The sequence below is a fragment of the Anabrus simplex genome, chromosome 1 (assembly GCF_040414725.1).
Source record: "Anabrus simplex isolate iqAnaSimp1 chromosome 1, ASM4041472v1, whole genome shotgun sequence".
NCBI classification, from domain to species: domain Eukaryota; kingdom Metazoa; phylum Arthropoda; class Insecta; order Orthoptera; family Tettigoniidae; genus Anabrus; species Anabrus simplex.
Genome location: NC_090265.1, coordinates 846905651 through 846928765, shown reverse-complemented (window position 1 = coordinate 846928765; position 23115 = coordinate 846905651). Strand labels below are relative to the sequence as shown.

The 23115-nt window shown below is 42.3% G+C and overlaps 1 protein-coding gene across 1 annotated transcript in view; it reads left to right on the top strand.

Annotated features, from left to right (window-relative positions):
* Positions 1-23115, top strand: part of LOC136857247 (segmentation protein Runt-like) — a 109933-nt gene that overhangs the window by 50840 nt on the left and 35978 nt on the right. The gene's annotated exons all lie outside the window — the stretch shown is intronic.

Below are 23115 nucleotides of genomic sequence, written 5' to 3'. Positions count from 1 at the left end.
GTTTCGAAGTAATGAACTAATACATATGATCTGTTGTGATAATAGAATGCAATATTAGGCCTATATCACGTAGAAGAATGGAAAACTATGGTGCATACGATTTAAGCAAGAGCAGTAATACAGTCTATGACTAATGCGAAGTCTGCACAGGTTGCAATAAACAGAATCAAGAAAATATGTCAGAAAGCAATCATTCAATACTCATTCCAAACGGTGAATTGCTATATTTTATCAGAGAGTGAAATCTGCCACCCGCAAGCAATCATTTGATACTCGGTTTATGGAATTGAGATTAATTCTACAGAGAATAAATCTCTGGATTGAGTCATAGATATTCCTCCCTATTTTAAATTCTATCCTATTCGTTTGTTCAGTCTAACGGTTAAGAGTTTTGGTATCAAAATTGGTGTCAACACATAAAAACCTTCTACACTTATATCATACAATTGTGACCAGTTTTATGAAATCATTGACAATGTAGCTGCCTCTACGAAACGTCCGACCTCATTTATGGGAGTGGAATTAATTTTCCAGATAATAAATTGCTATATTGTATCATAGAGCAGAATGCAGGGAAGTACCAACGAAGAATTTATTTTTGTAACTCTATACGAAATTCGACCATATGCATTGCTATTTCAAGTTCCATGATTATCATGTGCCCATTGTATTCCTTAAGAGTTTTGATATAAAAAAATTGCGTCAACGCATAAAACCTTCCATCCGTATATCAGATATATTGACATCCTCATTATATTCTAAAGGCTATGCCTTGTCGCCGCAGCCATAGATGTCTATCCTGAGCCAGTCTTTTCGACTCGGCGTAGGTCATGCATTTCATCCTCTGAAACAGCCTCTTGAAATAAGACACGCTGGGTCTTCCTCTTCCTCTTTTGCCTAAAATTCTACCTTCAGTGATGTTACAAAAGAACTCCTCATGCCGCATAATGCGACCAGTAAATTTCATTTTCCGTTTTTCAGTTTCAGTTATCAGACTCCGTTTTTCTCTTTTCTCACCAAGGACTTCGGTATTGCTCTTCATTTCAGTCCAACTTATCCTCTGCATTCTCCTCCAGATCCATATTTCAATTGCCTCTAGCCTTTTCTTCTCCTGCTTTCCCAATGTCCAGCTTTCACAACCATACAGAAGCACGCTCCGTACAAAGGTTTTTGCAAAGGCCTGCGAGTTTTAATATCTATATGCTTTCGGCCAGCAGGTGCATTTTATCATCGAAGGCTCTCTGTAACTTCTGATATGCTCCGATTATCACTCGTGATTAGGATTCCTAGTTAGCAAAACTGTTTCTGTTGTTCAATTTTATCAGGGCCAAATTTGATGTGTGTTATAGGTGTTTTCTTGGATTTGCATATTGTCATGATGTTTATTTTCCTTGCATTAATTTTTAGGTTCCATTATGAACTATTTTATTAAATATTTGATGATATAAATACTTCATGAACCTTGGTGCAAATGGTAGTACTGATCAATGGAGGCGTGTAGACTTGTATAACAAACAAACGTACTTTTGATTTTACAGATATAGACCTAGATGGTACAAAGAAATCGAAAAGAGGAAAGATACAGTTTAATATCTAAATTATTTCATGCCGTAAATAGAATTCCAGTATTAGGGACGGGACTTTCCTCGATAAGATACACTGACTGACACAGCAAATGCAACACCAAGAAGGAGTGGTTCGAAAGGGATGAAAGTTGGGGAAAAAACAGAGACGGCACGGACGAATAATTGATGTTTATTTCAAACCGATATGCAGGTTACACAATGCGCACGGCATCGACTCAGTAGGATGTAGGACCACCGCGAGCGGCGATGCACGCAGAAACACGTCGAGGTACAGAGTCAATAAGAGTGCGGATGGTGTCCTGAGGGATGGTTCTCCATTCTCTGTCAACCATTTGCCACAGTTGGTCGTCCGTACGAGGTTGGGGCAGAGTTTGCAAACGGCGTCCAATGAGATCCCACACGTGTTCGATTGGTGAGAGATCCGGAGAGTACGCTGGCCACGGAAGCATCTGTACAGCTCGTAGAGCCTGTTGGGAGATGCGAGCAGTGTGTGGGCGGGCATTATCCTGCTGAAACAGAGCATTGGGCAGCCCCTGAAGGTACGGGAGTGCCACCGGCCGCAGCACATGCTGCACGTAGCGGTGGGCATTTAACGTGCCTTGAATACGCACTAGAGGTGACGTGGAATCATACGCAATAGCGCCCCAAACCATGATGCCGCGTTGTCTAGAGGTAGGGCGCTCCACAGTTACTGCCGGATTTGACCTTTCTCCACGCCGACGCCACACTCGTCTGCGGTGACTATCACTGACAGAACAGAAGCGTGACTCATCGGAGAACACGACGTTCCGCCATTCCCTCATCCAAGTCGCTCTAGCCCGGCACCATGCCAGGCGTGCACGTCTATGCTGTGGAGTCAATGGTAGTCTTCTGAGCGGACGCCGGGAGTGCAGGCCTCCTTCAACCAATCGACGGGAAATTGTTCTGGTCGATATTGGAACAGCCAGGGTGTCTTGCACATGCTGAAGAATGGCGGTTGACGTGGCGTGCGGGGCTGCCACCGCTTGGCGGCGGATGCGCCGATCCTCGCGTGCTGACGTCACTCGGGCTGCGCCTGGACCCCTCGCACGTGCCACATGTCCCTGCGCCAACCATCTTCGCCACAGGCGCTGCACCGTGGACACATCCCTATGGGTATCGGCTGCGATTTGACGAAGCGACCAACCTGCCCTTCTCAGCCCGATCACCATACCCCTCGTAAAGTCGTCTGTCTGCTGGAAATGCCTCCGTTGACGGCGGCCTGGTATTCTTAGCTATACACGTGTCCTGTGGCACACGACAACACGTTCTACAATGACTGTCGGCTGAGAAATCATGGTACGAAGTGGGCCATTCGCCAACGCCGTGTCCCATTTATCGTTCGCTACGTGCGCAGCACAGCGGCGCATTTCACATCATGAGCATACCTCAGTGACGTCAGTCTACCCTGCAATTGGCATAAAGTTCTGACCACTCCTTCTTGGTGTTGCATTTGTTCTGTCAGTCAGTGTATTTGGATAGTTTGTCAGGAAAATGTGCTGTTTCATGTTGAATTTAAGATTTCAAGTTTAGGTATCAATCATCATGAATCTGCATTTAGGACTGTCGCCCGGTGTCATATTATCTATCAGTTGTTTACCTAGTCTTTTGTTAAATGATATCAAAGACGTAAATTTATCCAACACTTTCCTTGATATATTACTATTATTATCATCCAGTAAGTCAGTATGTAGTCCTAGAATCCTAATTATTCAAATCATTACAAGGCATCTCCTGATATTTCGTAATTAGAGGTAACCTGTGTAAAAGGTAACGTTTAATTAAATAAATAAATACATTAATTTTAAAAGGCATGATTAAAGTAAGTGGAAAACACGATTGACCTAATTCTAATACAAGAGGCACATGCAGTAGATGAAGACCGACTGAGCAACAGGGTGACCTATTTTTTGTGTGTATAACCTTCATTCCTTACCTTACCCGCCTGGTGGCCATGATCGTTAACGCGTTGAAGTCTAAACGGTCTGACACCTAGGTCCCGTTGGTCAAAAATAATTCACCATCAGAATGTTGGCCGGCAGGGTAGGGGAGGTGGTGGTATGCAATTTCTAATCACTAGATTGCGTGCCAAATGCCTGGATTAAATTCCAAATCTCTCCACAGTGCTCATATGGAGTGAGGGCATATGACGCTGTTTATGGTGATTCGTCCGTGAGATGGGGACATTAAGCCTTGAACAGACCCCTTTGTGCTATTTGACAAGAGTAGGCTACGTGCCGGCACCGGGTTTCACCCTCTCCCTTCCTAGTGTCATATATCACGTCATTCATTTCATCTCATTAACTCCTCTGATCAGTTTGACGTCAAGAAGGGCATCCGTTCATAAAAACCCGCCACGACAGAGTCATCTCACCTCACCTCATACCCGACCCCGTAGAGGAACGGGACGAGGGTCGGACAAACAAACTTAATTCGTTACCCTGAAAGGTTTTAGAGGGTGACGCCCTCTCTCGGGCCAGGAGGTGCCTTGCGATGATTTGAGGTGCGATGAAAATGAGAGGGGAGCAGCCGTGGCCTACAGAAGAACTGTTCCGGCGTTTGCCTTAGTGAGTAGAATGGGAAACAACGGAAAACCATTCTCTGGACAGACGACGGTCCTCCGACCGAATGGAGGGCTGTAAAGCCACGATAAAGCCATGACTACTCTGCTCGGTCGAGTAAATTCCTGAATATGAACTTTTAGAGCGCTACAGTACAGCGGTGGACACTCCATCTCATAATAAGCTATTATGGAATCCAAAACTCGGGACCTTAGGCGTCCTGAGGAAGGGTTAACCCGGACACGGTAATTTACTATCAAACCACGACGGTTGGTAACTATACAACAATTTATACATGCATTCGCCACAATTCGAACCGTGGCTCCCTTGGTGCTAATTTGTTACTGTTATTCTCTGAACAATGGCGGGCTGAGTGGCTCAGACAGTTGAGGCGCTGGCATTCTGACTCCCAACCTGGCAGGTTGATATTTGTCCGCTGATATTTGAAGGTGCTCAAATACGTCAGCGTTGTGTCATTGGATTTACTGGAAGGTAAAAGAAAGCCTGCGGGACTAAATTCCGGCAACTCGGCATCTTCGAAAACCGTGAAAGTACGTAGTTAGTGGAACGTAAAGCAAATAACATTATTATTATTATTATTATTATTATTATTATTATTATTATTATTATTATTATTATTATTATTATTATTATTATTATTATTATTCATCTGTTTACCCTCCAGGTTCGGTTTTTCCCTCGGACTTAGCGAGGGATCCCACCTCTACCACCTCAAGGGCAGTGTCCTGGAGCTTCAAACTCTTGGTCGGGGGATACAACTGGGGAGTATGACCAGTACCTCGCCCAGGCGGCCTCACCTGCTATGCTGAACAGGGGCCTTGTGGAGGGATAGGAAGATTGGAAGGGATAGACAAGGAAGAGGGAAGGAAGCGGCCGTGGCCTTAAGTTAGGTACCATCCCGGCATTCGCCTGGAGGAGAAGTGGGAAACCACGGAAAACCACTTCCAGGATGGCTGAGGTGGGAATCGAACCCACCTCTACTCAGTTGACCTCCCGAGGCTGAGTGGACCCCGTTCCAGCCCTCGTACCACTTTTCAAATTTCGTGGCAGAGCCGGGAATCGAACCCGGACCTCCGGGGGTGGCAGCTAATCACGCTAACCACTACACCACAGAGGCGGACATTATTATTATTATTATTATTATTATTATTATTATTATTATTATTATTATTATTATTATTATTATTATTATCTCTAAACAGGTTTTACTTATAATTTTTTAAATTTATTTTTACTATCGGTTATACATTGCACCGACTCACAAAGATTTTATGAGGACTCTGCTAGGATTGGGGAGAAAGTTTCCTTTGCATTAATTAACGTACAGCTCCAGCCAGCATTTGCCTTGTATGAAAACAAGAAACCACGGAAAACCTTTTTCAGAGCTGCCAGTAGTGAGGTTTGAATCCACTATCTCGCGAATGCAAGCACACAGCTGCATGAACGAACAGCAAGCTTACTCGTAGAGTTCTAAAAAGTTTAAAAATAATAAATAATGTTAAATTTTTCACTTGTTTCCCCATTTGTTCTTTATTTTAGTCATGGCCCTTCAAGACTACGTAACCTGTACCTGTTAACGTTTCCGTATCACAGACAGTAAGTTGACAGTCGTCTGTGCCTTTGTTCTTACTCTACAATAGATACCGTTTTCCTCTTGTGTAAGCTGTGTGAGACTGCGCATGCTCGGACGTACTGGGCAGGCTGTTCTAAGTGGCCGTGATCGGAGCCACTCGATCTCTTGTGTTCGTTATAGATTATCGATGTAGCTGTCGCAGCCACCTGTGGAACGACTTCACATTCGGAATGAGGCCTGCCTTACCAGTAGCGCGACGCTGATAAATTACCCGTGAGTTTATCTAGTACATGTAATCCGGTAGAACATCATTTCATCAATATTAGTCAGCGTGCTGCGCCAAACGCCAGTAGCAGAGCAATCCTGCGCCTTCCATACGGGCAGATTTGTTTGTATGACCTTTATTAACTAGCAGAGTACGTTACTATGACATAGTGGCAATAGTGGTGAACTTAAGAATTTCTCAAGAATGTTCCCTAATATATCTGAACGTAAATGAAGCATGATTCCCTCACATACTTTAGATATTTTCTATTATAGATTACAGCGCTGTAACAGCGATATCTCAGAGAAATGTAATACCAAACTCCAGCGACTTCAGAATGCCTGTGTGCGTTTTGTCTTCAATATTCGCAAAGACGGTCATGTAAAATCTTACTACAAGGTCGCAGAGTAGCTGAAACTCATGTTCATACTCATTTTCTTGCTTAATGCGGAGAATTTTAAAATCTAATGCTTCCTCATACTTGGCCAAGTCAATTGTCCGTATGAGCGAAGTGTACGATCGGTACAATAGGTTTACAGTTAACTCCGTTCAGGTTCCACAGCATCGTACAGAAAAGTGCAGTAAGTCCTTTATTGTCACTGATTTTCAATTATACAACGATCTTAAACTATATGAAATAGAGGAAACTAGTATCAAAACTCAGAATAGCCTGTCTTAAATGCCACATCTTTCCACTTATTAAGCCATGTAGTCTAAGTTTAGCCAAAGTTAACTTTATTATTATCTCCCAGAAGTTTAGTTTTTAATCTTTATTTATCCTCAGTGTCCACCTCTGTGGTGTAGTGATTAGTGTGATTAGCTGCCAGCCCCGGAGTCCCAGGTTCGATTCCGGATCTCCTACGAAATTTGAAAAGTCTTACGAGGACTGGAACAGGGTCCACTCCTCCTCGGGATGTCAACTTGAATGGAGGGGGTTCGAATTTCACCTCAGTCATTCTCGAAGTGGTATATACAGTAGATGCAAGAACCCTGTGGATGCCTACAACGAGCATGATATCTATAGGTTCAGTTGTTTCTGAGAAAAGTCTACCTAAGAGGTACTTACACACTATAATGTGCTCCCTTTGTTTTTTAGTGACTGTTCAAGCAAGCTCGTATAAAACCTAAGGCTGTATTTATTTGCCTGTTGTTTATAAAGATTTTAGAATCATAAGTAAATCAATCACCAGAACGTAGATCTGAAAGTTGGTGTGAAGCTGCAAACCTTCCTAAGGGATGATGACGATCACTTGAACATTTTTCCATTTCTATTTTGAAGAATTGTGTATAGGAAATAATTTGTAAACTGCTCTTAATCATATTGGAATTAACGATGCAAATCGATAAAATATTATTCCGTCTGCATTATTTTTTACACGTGTAAACTGGTGTAATACGCAGGGCTGTATTCGGTTTGCAAGTTTGGTTACCGAAGTTTAATAAAATGAACTGGATCAATCAATAGAACATAATTATATCTGCATGATTTTGTTAGACTGAAAAGTTATATAATTGATCTGATTCACTGTCACAGCATGGCCCTTTGGATTGTAGATTTGGACTAGTGAATATTAAAATTTTGGGATGTTATGTATTTAAATGACATTATTGTAGAGTATTGCCCTGGTTACTAAAAGACATTGGGTGTTTATTATGTTAACTGATATTATCCAACTTGAGTGTTCTGAGTGTGCATGTGAAGGGTTTGTTTGGAAGTGAAGATCATTTCTAACAAGTACATGATTTAATTGGACGTCCGTGGTAGTATTGGATTCTGTCTCGATTCATAAGTCGCCATCAGTGTTATTTTTCAGCGTTTACGAACCCACGGTAGAAAACTCACGATTTTATTAGCCTTAGAAATGCAGTACATTGGTGTTTTATTTACGATATCAAGGGATGGAGATATGGTCAGTAAAGAAATGTTACATTTCATTAATAAGTTATTTTGACCAGACATGATATAAAATATATTTTGTAGTCAGTTTACCATATTTTTTTAGCTTTTATCCAAATAGGCTGTTATTTATATGTTTAATGCCAGTAATGCCAACTGATTTTCTTTTTGTATTTGGAATTCCTTTCTTTAAATCTAGTTTGTGGTTGAACAATGTTTCAAGACAACGGGAAAGAAAGGACTGAAGAATGTTAGGAATACAACCAATTTGCTAGTCTTCTAGGGTAAAGTTTTAACTATATTTAGTTTTTATACCATGTTTTTATGTCATATTTTACCCACATCGGACATTGTTTATTACCAAGGCCAGAATTGCCTTGCTGGGAACAATTCTGCTTAGGACTCTCCATATTAACCCCTTATGTATCTCAGCTATGACTTACGAGATACGTATATTTACTTTAATTTTGTTCAGAGGACATCCTGCGTATTTTCATCTCGTAAGTGCATGCATGTTTACAGAAATTTTAGACCATAGAATTCTAAACCCTAGCATATAGAATATGATTGCAGCTCAAGGTACAATTCAAATTTGGTCATTCATTTCATAAGAAAGAGTTGAACACTGGTATTTCTGAGCAGCTAAGAAGTGCTTTCCATAACTTACCATCAAGTACCACTTAATGATGAAAGGTAAAAATAACAAGGTCGCTGGGTCTGTTTAATTGAGTAAGATATACTTGACACAGTAAACATGACCTCACCGGCGACTGCCACTCAGGACGAGTACACTGTTATACATCACGGGCCATCAGACAAATGGCGGCCATCCATCGCGCTCTTCAAGCCGGACAGGGGTGACACCAGTAGCTCACATGCTGAAAAATTAATATACCTCCACACATGCATCATGTTTGGTCTGCAGCAAGCTCATCAATAGTGATGTAATGAAGTAACACGATTGGATTAATTCCTCGCTCACAGAGTGATCTCATTTGAAGAATATTCTATTCAGTGCTTTTAAACAGAGGTGGCCCCAGGATTGGACCTTGTGGAGGGCAATATACCAAAGATGCATAATACCTACTCAGCCATATCGTATCTTGAGACTCTCTTCGATGATTTAAACCTTTTATATGCTAGTGGTTCATACAAGGACCTCCTAGCATAAGTGTCAAATTACATGCTTTAGTTGACGTGAAATGAACATTAGAGACGTGTTGTGATGATATATCCCTTAAATGCGCGATTTATTATTTCTTTCAATAATGGTTTTTCATTTCGAAAGTAATACATTATTATCAGAAAAAAATTTAAAACATTATTTCTGTCAAAAATGTTTTTAAATATATTTGGATCTGTAAAGTGTTAAGGGTTTTGAATGTTTTACGTACCGATATATGTAAAAATCTACGATTGCTGTAGCTACTGCAACACTTCAGAAGTAAGTGCTCAATATTGTAAACTCATAAATCAGATATGAAAAGCAAGTAAATTTTCCTTTGCACATGCGCAGTGCTGTGCATTTAAGGTACATAAGTTACAGCAACCTATGGATGGTAATTTTGGTAGCAATGAGTACAACCATCCACTACAGAGTCTATCTTAGTGCGGTTTTGTTCTTTTTGATAAGGTTTATGGGTGATGAGTAACAGTGAATCCGTGTAAATCAGTTGGCATTAAAGATGAAAGTTACGCCTTATGATTACTGCACTACTTTTACATATCATCGCTGTTACAGCAAAACCACTCATCTCATATGCTCTTCGTGTCTGTTATGTTCCTTAAGACTGGTCACTCCTCCCAGGCACATACGGATAGGTAGTCAATGAAAACCATGTTCGTTGTGTTTCTATGGCTGTCCTTAAAGGAAATGGAATCTTACTGTAGCGCTCTGTAGGAATGTATGTTTGTATGACGTATTCACGCACTCCTAAAGTATAATGAATTTTAAGCTTCATTTTGTCCGGCCCCGCGGTTTAGGGGGCAAAGCGTCAGCCTGTCACCCAGCGGCCCCGGGCTCGATTCCCGGGCAGGTCAGGGTTTTTTAATTGTAATGACTAACATCCCTGGCCTGGGGACTGCGTGTTTGTGACGTTCTTTATCTTCCTTTCCTCACACACAACATCCCACACTACCGCCATTTCAATTACACGCAGGTTCATACAATATGGTGCCAGTAGGGGAAAAAGATCCACATGGGTCGACGCCTCGAACAAATAGCGTTTGTTTAAAAAGCCTCATTTTCCTTTATAGAGCCTCCATGGCTCAGGCAGCAGCGCACCGATCTCTCACCACTGGGTTCCGTGGTTCAAATCCCGGTCACTCCATGTGAGATTTGTGCTGAACAAATCGGAGGCGGAACAGGTTTTTCTCCGGGTACTCCGGTTTTCCCTGTCATCTTTCATTCCAGTAACACTTTCCAATATCATTTCATTGCATTAATCATTCACTAATCATTGCCCCAGAGAAGTGCGACAGACTTTGGCAGCCGGCACAATTCCCATCCTCGCCGCTAGACGGGGGCTTCATTCATTCCATTCCTGACCCGGTCAAATGACTGGAAAGTGGCTGTGAATTTTCATTTTCCTTTATAACTTTGCATAGAAAAATGAGCCCAACAATATTGTACTGATGTACTGCATATCCACATGTAACTGGGAGGCGTGACCAGTCTTAATGTGAATAATGGATAGGAAGAGCATTGTGGGATACGAGGTTTCATTGTAACAGCGACGATATAAAACAGTAGTTTTCTTTCTAACTTACTGGCGTTTTTAACAAATATAACAAAATACACGAGATTCATTTGAAACTATGATACTGAGGTTCGTTACCGCTTCTCGTATTACATACAAACTGTTTGCTTGTGACACATCATGAAGGATTTCAAGACTTTCAATGGTTTCTTAAATCGTCATTGCGCCTCAAAATACCGCTATGTGACAATGTTGAGCAGAGAAATACTGACCCGCAGCACATGTATCACTTAAAACGAAAATTCGTTGATATAGTTTTTGCAAACTGAAACTTGAATGGCAGAAACTTTCTGGTCAGGGTTCTGAAGTTGAAATATCATATAGCGGTTTTTATAGGCTCAACGACAATATCGTCGCTGCCGGGACATAACCTCCTATGTGAAATATTTTAGCGTAGAACTTTGGCCGCTAAGGTTCTGTCATCTAAGGTGCAATATTGTGTGAATGTTGTCAAGGCATTATCGCTCTTCATGATGTATGTGCTGCGGGTCAGTATATCTCCAAACATATTATCACATACTGTAGAAGGTTTTGTCCCGGCAACGACGATATAGGCTACCATAATTCTACTGTAACTTCATGTTAACAGTTCGATTTGAAATTATAAGCAAATTATCTCGATCTCATAACGATGGCCTAGAATGAAAACCTCGTATCTCACAAAGTTCTTCCTATCCATTATTTCCCTTAAGACTGGTTACGCCTCCCAGCCACACATGGATATGCAGTCCATCAGAACAATGTTCGTATGCCGACGTGTGAAGGAAAATGAAATTTACCGTACCGTGCTATAGGAAAGTATGTTTACGTGAAGTATTTACTAACTCCTAGAGTATAATTTTTATAAGGTTCATTTTCCTTTACGCGTCAGCATAGGAAAATAAACCCAACGAACATTGTTCTGATGGACTGCATATCCAAATGTGCCTGGGAGGCGTGACCAGTCTTAAGGGAAATATTAGTTAGGAAGAACTATTTGAGATACGAGGTATTCAATCTAGGCCATCGATAAGGTGTTCCCTGAAGTAGCATAAACTCAAAAATTTTAACATTGCTTTTCCAGCATAGCACAAAAAGGTTTTGGTGAGAAAAAAAACAGTGACTCTCAATTAATTCATTGTATTCATTTACTCAGTCAGTGACGAACAGACAGCAAGTTTATACTGATGGTGACCAATTCAATGTGGTCTCAAACGGATGGTGGTCACGATGCAGACCATCTTTTTTCTAAATTTATTTTTATTTGAAGCCTGTCATTGTATTTCCTGACCAACTGCAAACTATACCGTCCGGCTCTATGGCTAATTTATTTTATTTATTTATCCGACTTATTGGCTAAATGGTCAGCATTGAGGCTTTCGGTTCAGAGGGTCCCGGGTTCCATTCTCGGCCGCGTCGGGGATTTTAATCGTGTGTGAAATCGTGCTGGCCTTTGGTCACAGGGCTCCCGGGTTCGATTCCTGGCATTGGTTAAATTCGCTGACATGGGGGCTGGGTGTTCGTGTCGTCTTCATCATCATTTCATTCTCATGACGACGCGCGGGTCGCCTACGGCCGTCAAATCAAAAGACCTGCATCTGGCGAGCCGAACCTGTCCTCGGACACTCCAGGCACTAAACGCCACACGCCATTTCATTTTGTAAACTATACCCATTCATATAATGCATAGTAAAACCAGAAAAAAAGAACAAATACGAGATGTTTCTGAAAAGAAAATTTCTCCATAAAGGAAACACCTAAAACATGGCGCACATAACTTTTACGCATGTTAAAACTGTTCAGGCGACTTACTGCGTTATTTCTTGGTTTTTTTGTTTTCTTACTGAAGCCTTGTCCACATCAGATAGGCCTATTGGATGATATCAAATTCAACATTGTCTCGTTGAGAACAATTCCTAACGACGCTCCACACCAACCCGTCATGTTCATCACCCATGGCATACATAGATTTCCTGGCTGTCTTCTCAGGAAGATTTCTTGTAGAAATTTACATTCCTTCTTATGACATTTTAACTTTCCTTGACTGTATTATGCAGTTCATATTATTTACCCATCTAGTACAATAATTATATTTTGATGTCAACAGTACCCAAATGTCTTTATTTATTTATTTATTTATTTATTTATTTATTTATTTATTTCATTTACTTTTTATTTATCCGACTTATTGGCTGAATGGTCAGCATTGAGGCTTTCGGTTCGGAGGGTCCCGGGTTCCATTCTCGGCCGAGTCGGGGATTTTAATCGTGTGATTAATTCTTATGGCTCGGGGACTGGGTGTTTGTGTTTGTTCCAGCACATTCATATTCAAACAATACACTACACTACCAACCACCACAGAAACACGCATTAGTGATTAGATCACTCCAGATAGGATTGGCGTCAGGAAGGGCATCCGGCCGTAAAACAGGGTCAAATCCACATGTGCGACACAGTTCGCACCCGCGAGCCCACAAATGTGGGGAAAAGCAGTAGAAGATGATTTATTTTTTTAAATTAATTTACGTCGCATGTATACAGATAGGTCTTTGGCGACGATGGGACAGAAAAGGGCTAGGAGTGGAAAGCATTTACCTCGTGTGAAAATGAGAAACCACGGGAAACCATGTTCAGGGCTGAGGACAGTGGGGTTCGAACCCACTGTCTCCCAAATTCAAGCCGATAGTACGTGACCCAAGCCGCGCGGCCACTTTCTCGATCCAATTTATCATTAAGCAGCCATAGCTGTAGAGGTATTTAAGGTCCCTAAATAAGTGAAGAGTAGAAGCTTCCATACCTCGGCCCTAGGGAATTAAAAAAAGTGATTAGCTTCTATTAATATATCTCGGAACATGAATAATAATCATATGGGCATGACCTTTCGGGGGAGTTAGTCGAATAATAATCATAATTTGTATTCAAAAATATCATATTTTATTCTGGAAATTGTTCCTCTAATATGTAAGAGTAGTTTATCTACAGAAGATCTCTTGTACGTAGGCCTATTTGAATTCCAAATGGCTGTCCAGCAAATAAATGCCACAATTTTGAACTCGGGAAGTTACAAATCTGATTAATTATGTATCATTAACTATAAGGTTGGTCTTGGGAATGAAAAAGTATATAATAAGAGATTAAAATTATTTCAAACTTTTGTCATTGAACGAGTTGTCTACGTCGTATGGGTGAAGTAGGTTTGTGCTTGTACTTAAGAGATAGTGGAATTGAACTCCAACATCAGAAGGTAATTCTTCCTGGTTTCCCATTTTCTCACCACATAGATGCCGGTGAGTTTCTACCCCAGCCTCTCCTGACATAGTATCACCGAAATTTCGTCTTCTTCGTAACGAATTGGGGTCGTCATGTTTTACGATCAGATGCCCTTCGTGATTCCAACCCCTTGTGGATGAAGAACTGTGTGTTTCTGGGGTGGTTGTTAGTGTGGTGTGTTGTGTGTGGATGAAGAAAAGTGTGTTACAGCGAACAACACTACCCACTCCCCGAGCCAGACGAATTAACCATACGCGGTAAAAATCCTCGTCCCAACCGGAAATAGAGCCCGAGAAGCTCGGAACCAAAGACTAGTACAATGGACTTCCAGTCAAAAAGCCATATTACTATTATTATTGTTATTATTATTATTATTATTATTATTATTATTATTATTATTATTATACCGGGCGAGTTGGCCGTGCGGTTAGGAGCGCGCAGCTGTTAGCTCGCATCCGGGAGATAGTGGGTTCGAACCCCACTGTCGGCAGCCCTGAAAATGGTTTTCCGTCGGTTCCCATTTTCACACCAGGCAAATGCTGGGGCTGTACCTTAATTAAAGCCACGGTCGCTTCCTTCCCATTCCTAGACCTTTCCTGTCCCATCGTCGCCATAAGATCTATTTTTGTCGGTGCGACGTAAAGCAAAATAGCAATAATAATAATAATAATAATAATAATAATAATAATAATAATAATAATAATAATAATAATATTTTTTTGCTAGGGGCTTTACGTCGCACCGACTCAGATAGGTCTTATGGCGACGATGGGATGGGAAAGGCCTAGGAGTTGGAAGGAAGCGGCCGTGGTCTTAATTAAGGTACAGCCCCAGCATTTGCCCGGTGTGAAAATGGGAAACCACGGAAAACCATCTTCAGGGCTGACGATAGTGGGATTCGAACCTACTATCTCCCGGATGCAAGCTCACAGCCGCGCGCCTCTACGCGCACGGCCAACTCGCCCGGTAATAATAATAATAATAATAATAATAATAATAATAATAATAAACATCTGCTATAAGAAGTGCTTCCTGGAATGCCAACATAAAACACTGCAACACTGTGCTTAAAACGTAATAGCTGTAGGCCTATAACAGTGAATGTCTATCCATGAACTACAAGTTGGAGAAGTAAGAGGTCTAAGAAGAAAATAATCGTCAGAAAAAATTATGGGCGCTGCACAAACTGACGATGGGTGGAAACTTCGGAGCAACAAGAACGTTTACCAAACTGTGCAGACAATCTCTGAGACTATGAAGAACAGAATTTATAGAACATTGGCACAGAATTAAGAAGAAGTTTGATCACTTCTGGGAAAAGAAGACAACCACAACACGGATTAAGAAAACGCGTAAAATAAGGGGGGGAATCCGTGATGATGTAAGAAACTTTCAGGGACGATGGAAGACGGCAAATGGTTCAATTTGAGATAAGGAGCCGTAGTCCGGAAACGTTCGAGTCAAAAGTTGTTATTATTATTCAAAATTGTTTAACGTCCGTTCTTAACAGACGTCGATCCTGTTTCGTGGCCCGTTCGTTCACCTGACCTTACCCCACTTAACTTATTCTAGTGGGGGCCATGTGAAAAGGCTTGTGTATAAGACAACTGTCGATACTGAAGAGGATCTCTTGGTAAGAATTCTCGCTGGCTGCGATGCTGTTCAAACAACACCGGGAAAATTCGAACGGGTACGACAGGTGAGACCATGCTATGCCTTCATTGATGCAGGGGGAAGCTATTTCTAACACTTGTTGTAAGTGGAGCAGCTTATGAAACCTGTGGATGTAATTGGACTTAAATGAGTAGAATTTTTCTTAACTTTTTACCCGGTCGTTTCCGGAATATGGTTCCCCATCTAATTCATTCATTTGCCGTCCTTCATCATCACTGAAAGTTTGTGACATCATCACGAATACACCTTGTATATGTAAAGGTTAAACATCTTGGAGCTACAACTGTTAGACATAAACAAATTTTGGAACATAGTGTAAAATTTGAAAGGGTTTCAAGCTGAAAGAAGAACTCAAAATACCGAAAGAGTCTGCACAGAAGAACAACGGAAGCAGGCCAGCGAAAGCATGAAAGAGTATTGCCAGAGGAGACTCCATACCAAGAGAAGGAAATGAGGTTGTAGCGTGATCGTAAGTGGTCAGTTCGCTACTAAATGTTAATAATTTTCTACAATTTGTTTTACGTCGCTTAATAATTTTCTACAATTTGTTCACCGTCGCACCGAGACAGATAGGTCTTATGGCGACAATGGGATAGGAAAGGCCTAGAAGTGGGAAGGAAGCGGCCGTGGTCTTAATTACGGTTCAGCCCCAGCATTCGCCTCGTGTGAAAATGGTAAACCACGGAAAACCATCTTCAGGGCTGCCGACAGTGGGGTTCGAACCCACTATCTCCCGGATTCAAGCTCACAGCTGCGCACCCCTAACTGCACGGCCAACTCGCCCAGTAATAATAACAATAAAAATAATAATAATAATAATAATAATAATAATAATAATAATAATAATAATAATAATAATGCCAAGCTGAGTGGCTCAGACGGTTGAGGCACTGGCCTTCTCACTCCAACTTGGCAGATTCAATCCTGGCACAGTCCGGTGTATTTGAAGGTGCTCAAATTGGTCAGCCTCGTGTCGGTGTATTTATTGGCTGGTAAATAACTCCTACGGAACAAAATTCCGGCACCTCGGCGTCTCTGAAAACCGTCAAAAAGTAGTTAGTGGGACGTGAAAATCGTGAAGCCTCAGTTCCCGTGTTATTAACATATTTACTTGACGCCACATAGGCTGTCTGCGTGGCAATTTCGACGTTCCACTTCAATCTATCAGATGATAGAGAAACCGGAACTCCGTTGGGTGAGCTATAAGTGGAGGTGTGACATCAAACTACCAGCAATCTTTTTGCTCTGTTTACATGATACTGAAGTATAAAATCTCACGTAATGGAGTGATTTTAAATTGAAGAATTTCTTCTCTTGTGAATAACTTTCATGACCTCATTGAACTTAAAATAAACGTTCAGTACTTTTAGTACATGACGAAGAGATATCAAATACGGAACAAAAATGATCGACTGGACACCATTGGAATCCGACCCTTCAATCTATTCGGTGTGCACGATATCTGAATTCATCGTCATAAACTGAAAGTTTATTTCTAGTATTTCTTGCCTCGTTAATTAAGACTCAGAGCTTATGATAAGGAGCCGGACCAACACCAATTTACTTTTCAGCACCCTTAAATGCTGTTAGATATCGTCGCTCCTATGCCAAAAGCGCCAATGTGACAATGCTCTTCCTATCCTAGCAGGTCACTCATCACCTTCAATTCCAACAAATAAATTACACAGTCCCTTAAGTTCTTTGGGACTCATTTCTTGTTGTATCCTCCTTAATATATGGGGTTTGATGAGATCCATTGACAGGTCATATAGGAACTTACTTCTCAAAATATTTGGAAAACCGGGGTTCTTCTTGTAAAAGACTGATGCATTGATTCCAACAATGTTCATCAGATCAAAAAATATGGCCAATGGCCACCGTCGACTGTTTCTGAAAACATCATACTCTCCTTAGGTAATGTCCCATGTTAGAAATACTATAATCAGTTTGAAAACTTCGTGAAGATGATAAAAATTATAGGTAACTTCTTCTTTTTCTCCTTAGTCTGCTTACATTCCAGGCTTGGTTTTTCCCTCGGACGAAGCGAGGGATCCCACCTCTACCGCCTCAAGGGCAGTGTCCTGGAGCTTGAGACATTGGGTTAGGGGATACATCTAGGGAGGATGGCCAGTACCTCGCCCAGGCGGCCTCTCCTGCTATGCTGAACGGGGGGGGGGGCCTTGGTGGGGGATAGGAAGAGTGGAAGGGATAGGCAAGGAAGAGGGAAGGAAGCGGCCATGGCCTTAAGTTAGGTACCATCCCAGCATTTGCCTGGAGGAGAAGTGGGGAAACCACGGAAAACCACTTACAGGATGGCTGAGGTGGGAACTGAACCCACCTCTACTCAGTTGACCCCCGAGGCTGAGTGGACCCCGTTCACTCCCTCGTACCACTTTTCAAATTTCGTGGCAGAGCCAGGAATCGAACCCGGGCCTCTGGCGGTGGCAGCTAATCACACTAACCACTACACCACAGAGGCGGACTATAGGTAACTTAAACAGGAAATTGTAACGTCCGTGCTCGCATGGATAACTATTGTCATCCAGTTGCTTTTAAAATGCCATAATAATGAAGTAACTGGAGAAATTAATCTTAAACTTCAGAGAAATTATTAGGAATTGTTTCTTGAAGATTATACAAAATATTCAAGTGAATTGTTTAACAATGTATACAATACGAAGAAAATTATACCCATGGGTGATAATAATCGTCCGCGCGAGCACTGGAGTGTTAAGATACAAGGAACTAGTTAAGGTGCCGAACATACTTTCTTGTACATTGAACTGTCATAATATACGACATTTAAAAGTGCAGTGTATATGACTGGAGAAGAACACGACGAGCATGATTACTGGGTGACTTATGACGTGATGGTGTATCTGAGTGACCGGGAATTAATATCCGAAATCCTAAGTCCGAATTTTCACTATTCCCCATGCGTGGCAAATTTTATTATTTTAAAATTTTATTATTTAGCAATTCACTGGGAACAAAATAACTTTCGTGACATCACAAGCATTTTAAACAAGTTTATAAACTCAGCAGTTGGCAATTTATATTTATTTGCGTCATAAACAGGTTTGCCAACTTGAACGCTAATGAAAATGATTGAAATACCATGAAAACAGGTGGTGTGTTAAAGAATACTGTTGGTACTACTGTCGAAACTGTTTTACGCATATCCGTTCGCCATTTTTCTCAAATTTTGAAGCTTTGACAGTTTTAACATGTGGTTGTTTCGATATGCCTTATTAAAATTGAAATGTTGTGGAATTGCCATGTAAATTCGTAACTTAGTGTGGTGCAATTACCTTTCAGTGCATATTTGTGTAATTTTCTACTAGGGTGAAAATTGGGCAATTGTGTTTTCATCATCATCATCATCCGTTTACCCTCCAGGTTCGGTTTTTCCCTCGGACTTAGCGAGGGATCCCACCTCTACCGCCTCAAGGGCAGTGTCCTGGAGCTTCAGACTCTTGGTCGGGGGATACAACTGGGGAGTATGACCAGTACCTCGCCCAGGCGGCCTCACCTGCTATGCTGAACAGGGGCCTTGGGGAGGGATGGGAAGATTGGATGGGATAGGCAAGGAAGAGGGAAGGAAGCGGCCGTGGCCTTAAGTTAGGTACCATCCCGGCATTCGCCTGGAGGAGAAGTGGGAAACCACGGAAAACCACTTCCAGGATGGCTGAGGTGGGAATCGAACCTACCTCTACTCAGTTGACCTCCCGAGGCTGAGTGGACCCCGTTCCAGCCCTCGTACCACTTTTCAAATTTCGTGGCAGAGCCGGGAATCGAACCTGGACCTCCGGGGGTGGCAGCTAATCACGCTAACCACTACACCACAGAGGCGGCAATTGTGTTTTCAACGAGAAATATACGCGAATTCAAACGTCCAGTGTATTTGAATATTGTATTACAATTTATTTGGTTTTTATAAGTGATTTAGAAGTGCTATTCGTAATATCGAGTCGTTTCTGACAGTGTAAGTAGTGATGCTACTTGTTTTCAAGTATTACAAATTGGGCTGTTCTGAATATATGTCGGATTATCAGTCAAGAAACTTTGTCTAGAATAAGGAAGTGTAAAAAGGTAATGTGGGGTCCTCCGTGGCTCAGGCGGCAGCGCGCCGACTTCTCACCACTGCGTTCCGTGGTTCAAATCCCGGTCACTCCATGTGAGATTTGTGCTGGATAAAGCGGAGGCAAGACAGGTTTTTCTCCGGGTACTCCGGTTTTCCCTGTCATCTTTCATTCCAGCAACACTCTACAATATCATTTCATTTTATCTGTCAGTCATTAATCATAGCCCCAGAGAAGTGCGACAGGCTTTGGCAGCCGGCACGATTCCAATCCTCACCGCTAGAAGGGGGATTCATTCATTCCATTCCTGACCAGCTCGAATGACTGGAAACAGGAGGTGGGTTTTCATTTTGAAAGAGATAATGTATAAAATGCATTATGTACCCATATTGACGTATGCGGCTGAGACCTGGGCATTGACAGGCAGGGAGGAGAATAGAATTGAAGCTAGTGAATTGAAATACTGCCGGCCCCATGATGTAGGGGTAGCGTGCCTGCCTCTTACCCGCAGGCCCCGGGTTCGATTCCCGGCCAGGTCAGGGATTTTTACCTGGACCTGAGGGCTGGTTCGAGGTCCACTCAGCCTACGTGATTAGAATTGAGGAGCTATCTGACGGTGAGATAGCGGCCCCGGTCTAGAAAGCCAATAATAACGGCCGAGAGGATTCGTGGTGCTGACCACACGACACCTCGTAATCTGCAGGCCTTCGAGGTGAGCAGAGTTCGCTTGGTGGGCCAAGGCGCTTCAAGGGCTGTAGTGCCATGGGGTTTGGTTTGGTTTCAAATTGAAATACTTAAGAAGTATGCCAGGAAAGGTAATGAAACGCAGATTGATAAACGAAGATGTGAGAAAGTAGGTCGGAATGGAAATCTTAAATGATAGAATTGATAACTAAGATGGTTTGGACATATAAAGAGGATGGTGGAGGAAAGAATACTAAAGCAGATGATGAATCTCGAGGGAAAGAGAGCGAGAAGGAGACTTAGAACAAGGTGGAACGATTCAATAATGAGGAGTACAAGAAGAAGAATCCTGGACTGGGACAAAATGATCGAAGAAGAATGTTGGAAGGAGAGAAGAAGGTGGAGAAGTGCCAGAAATGCCCCGATCTGAATAAGGGGAAAGGATGAGGATGGTGATATCAGTCTTGCTGTTGTCTTAAAAAAAGAAAAAGTGTTGTGGCGTATGGCTTTAGTGCCGGGAGTGTCCGAGGACAAGTTCGGCTCGCCAGGTGCAGGTCTTTGGAATTGCCTTCAGTAGACGACCTGCGCGTCGTGATGAGGATGAAATCATGATGGAGACGAAACACATACTCAGGCTCGTGCCAGTGGATTAAACCAATTATAGTTAAAATTTCCTACCCTACCTGGAATCGAACTCGGAACCCCAGTGACCAAAGGCCAACACGCTAACCATTTAGGCATGGAGCCGAACTCTGATGTCATAATATTGTTCCAATGTATTATAAAATTATGTGATATTTACTTTCTTTAAAACGCCCTTATCCTTTATTTTTAGTGCGTACTTTTGTTGTTCATTTGTGACGTCATAGAACAATATGATTGCTTGTATTCAGATAGGTATTTGAAATTCGTGAAGTGTGACATCATAACTATGACAAACATACCATTCTCTTAGCCATGATAAATTCTTCATTTCGTAAAAAATGAGTAAATTCATGATTTTTACATCTAAATTTTATGTTTTGTTGATGGTAGCATTCGCCATTTAGGTTTAAAATATTGACACTGGAACTGACAACGGTCCGCTTCTTTACCGAACCCGACTGCAAAGGACAGAGGAATTATCTTCTGGGGGTTTAGAACCTGACTGACCTTTGATAGACGTCTAAGACGCCAGGTTGGTAGTCTAATGTCGTGGAGGAGAAAATAATTACTGGAACTATCAGTGGAGAGAAGAGGTTTATGGAGCGGAACGTGGGGACATAGTCCATCCATTGGTCATCCTAAAGTTTTCCTTCATCCCCAGGCTTACCAGCAAGACAAACTGGTGCTCGCTGGTATATAGAAAGAGGGTGAGGGGGAGGCTTGAAAGGGCCCTATTCCGGTCACAGAAGGCAGGCAATTTTACCCCTAGCAAGTAGACTGCCGCGCTCATCTAATTGCCTTGTTCGTTGCTATGGAGATAGCAGCTAACACACACACACAGACAGTAATTAGTAGCACATTGGGTGGTGGGCCCTCGCTTCTGTCTCTGTCGCACTCACCTTCATCGCGCATAGCGCCCTCTCACTCACGGCTTGTTCAAAAGAGAAATCAGTCCAAATTGTAGGGAGTCCGGCGAGTTTACAACTGCTAGAAAGGCTTTTTTTAATGCGCCTAGCCCAGGCTTTTTACTTTGATGCTCTTTATTTGCGCGGATTTGGGATAGCAGTGAGCTTTTAACATACATGCAAATGTAAGGTAAGCCCGCCCACGACGAGGCGAGGCGAGCGCAAGGCGAAGCAACACGCGTGCTCCAGTCATCATCTTCACTCCCGTCACACACATACACACAAAGTTTTTAGAAATACCAGCTTCCCCATATTTGAGCGGCGTAACAGTGTAATTAGAATTTTCGTAGCACGAGACGTGGACATTCAATGTACAGTCGCTGAGGTATCCTGCAAAGTAACGCATATTATTCTGAACTTTTTGTTGCTGTTGGGAATGATATTCCGTTATCGCCCCTGCGAGAGGCCAGAGCAAAATCTAGCTCCCACATGAGTTTCTCTCTCTCATTTATGACTGTACCAGTATGGAACCTCGTAGGTCCGGCTCCCGAATGTTCAGCGTTAAGGCTTTCGGTTCAGAGGGTCTCGGGTTCAATTTCAGTCTGAGACAGGGATTTTAATTGCATCCAACTAATTCTTCTGGCTCGGGAACTGGGTATTTGAACTTGTCCCAATACTCCGCTCGTCATATACAGACAACACACCGCACAACCAACCATGACATGAACACGCACTAGTGATTACTAGGGCCGGTACTTTTAGGTGGTAGGCCTATAAACGTTTATCTTGAGCCTCCGTGGCTCAGGCGGCAGAACGCCGGCCTCACGCCTCTGAGTTCCATAGTTCAAATCTCGGTCACTCCATGTGAGATTTGTGCTGTACAAAGCGGAGGCGGGACAGATTTTTCTCCGGGTACTCAGGATTTCCCTGCCATCTTTCATTCCAGCAACACTCTCCGATATAATTTCGTTTCATGTGTCAGTCATTAATAATTGCCTCGGAGGATTGCGACAGGCTTTGGCAGCCGGTACAATTCCTATCCTCGCCGCTAGATGGGGGCTTCATTCATTCCATTCCTGCCCCGGTCAAATGCTGGAAACAGCTGTGGATTTTTCATAAACCTTTATTTTAAGTTTCTTGTGTGCTTAAAATAGGTCTGGTTTAGGTTTTGCGGTTCGAACCCCACTGGCGGCAGA